Below are 3,506 nucleotides of genomic sequence, written 5' to 3'. Positions count from 1 at the left end.
AAAAAAAAAAAAAAGACGACATCCCATCCTTTCTTGGCTTAAGGAAACTACTATTTCTAACAAAATGAGCAAAGAGTACACATTGAGAACCAACAGAAGATCTTTTGTTCTCAGCAAAACCTCTGACTACATGTTCAGTTTCTCTTTTCGTCAGCACAGCTGCATATCTTCCCCCTGAGCTTGCTTGAAATTGCAGTAACACACACTGTGCTCTAAAGTGAAAATGATATACCTTCTAATCTGATTTCTGTCAAGCAATGGAGGACTAGCTGTTAACTACATTCTGTGCCCTTTTAAGTTTGACATCTGAAAAGAATGTTTAAAAAGATTGTATAAAAAATTATATTCAGTTGTTGGAGCATATGTCCCCTTGTGTTGTGTGCAGGGTTGTTGCCTTAAAAGTATGGCTTCATTGCAGGCTGCACCAGATTTAATGAGCACTGGAGAAATCTCTTCTCTAGAGCAAAGGGTGACTACAATAAGCATGCCTGTGTTTCTCCGCTTCTTCTTTCTCATATCCAGCCACTGCCTGTTGTCAGACGTCTACAAAACTTTACGATTAACCTCGTGCGTGTGTGTGTGTGTGTGTACATGCACGTGCGTGTGAAGTATAGTATCTTGCTTCTTTCAGGAATATCCATTAACACTATCTTCTCTTTTCCAAACAGTCTGAAAAGAACTCTTAAATCTTCTTTCATGCAGCAGATTGTTAAGAAAACAGAGCGTGTAAATGCAGGCACAACTGCTCTCTGCAGCTCAGATATGACACAGATCCTTCCACTGGCTCACATATCAGAACTAGTACTTCCAGCTCAAGAACTTGCATTATTACATTCAACATGAAGCTCAGGGGCTACAATCACAGCGAGTCTAACTGCTTAAAAACTGACTTTTTCTCCACTTACCCTGCCCTGCTTTCCAAATCATGTAAATCCTAGCACAGATACACTGCCTTAACATCAGAATTTTCACTTGAGATTACATGGTGAGCATTAATTGCATATTTTATATCCATAAGAGATTGCTGTGTTGGCTGTTGTCATCTACCCAAGGAATGCCATGGATTGAAGCATATTGTTTTAAGAAAGGGCCTTGGTGTATTTTTTCTGAGCTTCAAAGCCACCCTTCTATTAGAATGATTGTTAGAGATGATGAACTAAAGCATAACACAGAAACTGCTAAGATAGTTAGGGTCTGGCCCTTGCTTTTTCTTGTCCTGATACAAGTATTTTGTTTAATCAGTCACCTGTTAATGAAAGAAATTTTGAGATAAGAATAAAGAAAACCCCAATATTTTAGTCCCTTAGTAATCGAAGCTTATTGACAATATACTGCAGGACACCTTGCAGTTCCTTATGCTTCCCTCCTAATTTTGGATTCACTATTGGAGTCATTATTGACTCCAAGATGAACATGGGCCGACAATGCGAGGTCGTGGTTGGCAGGGCTAACCGGACCTTATCGTGCATCCACAGGTGCATCTCGAGTAGAGCCAAGGAGGTGATCCTCCCCCTCTATGCGACGCTGGTCAGGCCACAGCTGGAGTATTGTGTCCAGTTCTGTGCGCCCCATTTCAAGAGGGATGTGGACAACATGGAGAGGGTCCAGAGGAGGGCCACCCGCATGATCCGGGGACAACAGGGCAGACCCTACAGTGAGAGACTGCGGGACCTGAACCTATTCAGCCTCCACAAGAGAAGGCTGAGGGGGGACCTGGTGACCGTCTATAAACTCACTAGGGGGGACCAGAAGGGTTTGGGGGAGACGCTGTTTCCCCTAGCGCCCGCTGGCATAACAAGGAGTAATGGGCACAAGTTGATGGAGAGGAGGTATAGATTGGACATCCGCAAAAACTACTTCACAGTTAGGGCGGCTAGGAGCTGGAACCAACTTCCAAGGGAAGTGGTGCTGGCCCCTACCCTGGGGGTCTTTAAGAAGAGGCTGGATGCCTACCTGGCTGGACTCATTTGAGTCCCGTTTTTGTTTTGGGGTTTTGTTGTTCTCCCGCCCTGGCGGGGGGTCGGGCTAGAAGATCTACTAGGTCCCTTCCGACCCTAAATCTATGAAACTATGAAACTAGAGGCCAGGAAGATTGTCCTACAAAAATTAAAGATATCCTCTCTGGGCAATTTTCTGTTGAATAGCTGCCTATTAAACATGAGGCTCATTTGGATTTGCATCAGTTATGAGAGCTAAGCATCTGTCCTGTTTTTCTCTGATTGGCAATAAGAATAGCAGTTTTCATTCCCTCATCCAAGTGACATTTGGGGGCAAGAGGGGCATAAAGCTAGGATGTCACTTGGTTTAATAGGGAGGAAAGTAAACAAACATAAAAATTGAAAGCACGTTGAGACTGCAGAGTTAAACATTTAAAGGTTAGGAAATACCAGATGGAAGGTTGCAAAGGGCAAGCCTTTTGTACCTGCTTCCTCTATGCAGCGTTATCACAAAAGCTGCCAGCCTGGAGTGTGCATCCAGATTGCCATTTCAATTCCGTATGCACAATCAGTGTGGTAAAACCCCAATACTCTCCAATTTAAAAATGAAACATTGACAGCTTGACAAGTTGCAACTTGTTTTGATCATGTTAACTCTTCCATTACGTGCCTTTGAGCCTATGAAATTTGGCAGACTCAGATGGGCTGGCTTCAAAACCTGTCGTCTTTTATAAGCAATTTTATTAGCCAGCAGTGAAGCAGAAATACCAAACTGCAGTCTACAGAAGGTCCGAAAGGACATGATTCATCCAAAGTGAGAGCCCGTCCATATTTACAGAGTGGTTTGAACAAAGGCTATGATTTAGGTTCAATCACATCGTGTTAAGAACACTGCAATATGCGCTCGGATGTAATGAGGCTTCATTTGAGAAATATGAGCAAATATTCTTTCAGGAGCATTTTCCATGAGGAGGCCCTGCGTTTTGCAGTGTGATATATTTTTTCCCTTTTAATATTGTTCCAGAATTAAAGCCTGATTGACTTAAACAGTGCATGTTCTTGTTGACTCTCATGCTTCATATAGATTTTTGGTTTCCTGTATAATTCCAGAGTTAAACTGTGGTATCCTTGTTGTGTTGTTAACTGGTCTTTCTTGCACTGCTATCATCTATATGTTGCCACATGTTATATATTCATGTCCTGCTATTCTATGGATTGTTAACGTAGCACTGGACAGAAGAGTGTCGTCTCTCTGTGGAAGGACTGCCTTTTTCTTTTCGTGATCATTTACTCTCCAAAAAACCCCAAACCCTGACTTTAGATCTGAAGGTGAACTTTGGGTCCCTAGGAAAATAATCAGAACTTCAAACCCTGACTCTGTATATTCTCCCTTAGTTGTCCCAAACTCTTGCCTGAAGATTAACTACTTGACCTACACAACAGCCTTTGGGGTAGATATGTGGAAAATGAGGCAGAGGTTGTGACTGACCTGAGACTACTTAGTCACTCCATAGCAAAGACAGGATAAGTTTTGTTTTTTTTTTTTTTTTTTTTTTTTTTTTTCCCCCC

General features: G+C 42.3%; 1 protein-coding gene and 1 long non-coding RNA gene across 3 annotated transcripts in view; both read left to right on the top strand.

Annotated features, from left to right (window-relative positions):
* The window catches only part of NEDD4L (neural precursor cell expressed, developmentally down-regulated 4-like, E3 ubiquitin protein ligase), a 377,239-nt gene that overhangs the window by 303,611 nt on the left and 70,122 nt on the right, over positions 1-3,506 (top strand). The gene's annotated exons all lie outside the window — the stretch shown is intronic.
* LOC109298034 overlaps positions 3,375-3,506 on the top strand; it is a 5,394-nt gene continuing 5,262 nt past the window's right edge. Inside the window, exon 1 of the long non-coding RNA XR_002097501.1 lies at positions 3,375-3,414. This is a non-coding gene — a long non-coding RNA (uncharacterized LOC109298034). The remainder of the gene's footprint in view (positions 3,415-3,506) is intronic.

Source organism: Gavialis gangeticus, unplaced genomic scaffold (genome assembly GCF_001723915.1).
Source record: "Gavialis gangeticus isolate Ggan-Ray unplaced genomic scaffold, GavGan_comp1, whole genome shotgun sequence".
Taxonomy (NCBI): domain Eukaryota; kingdom Metazoa; phylum Chordata; order Crocodylia; family Gavialidae; genus Gavialis; species Gavialis gangeticus.
Note: the sequence above shows the minus strand (reverse complement) of the source record. Positions and strands in the feature narration are given on the sequence as shown.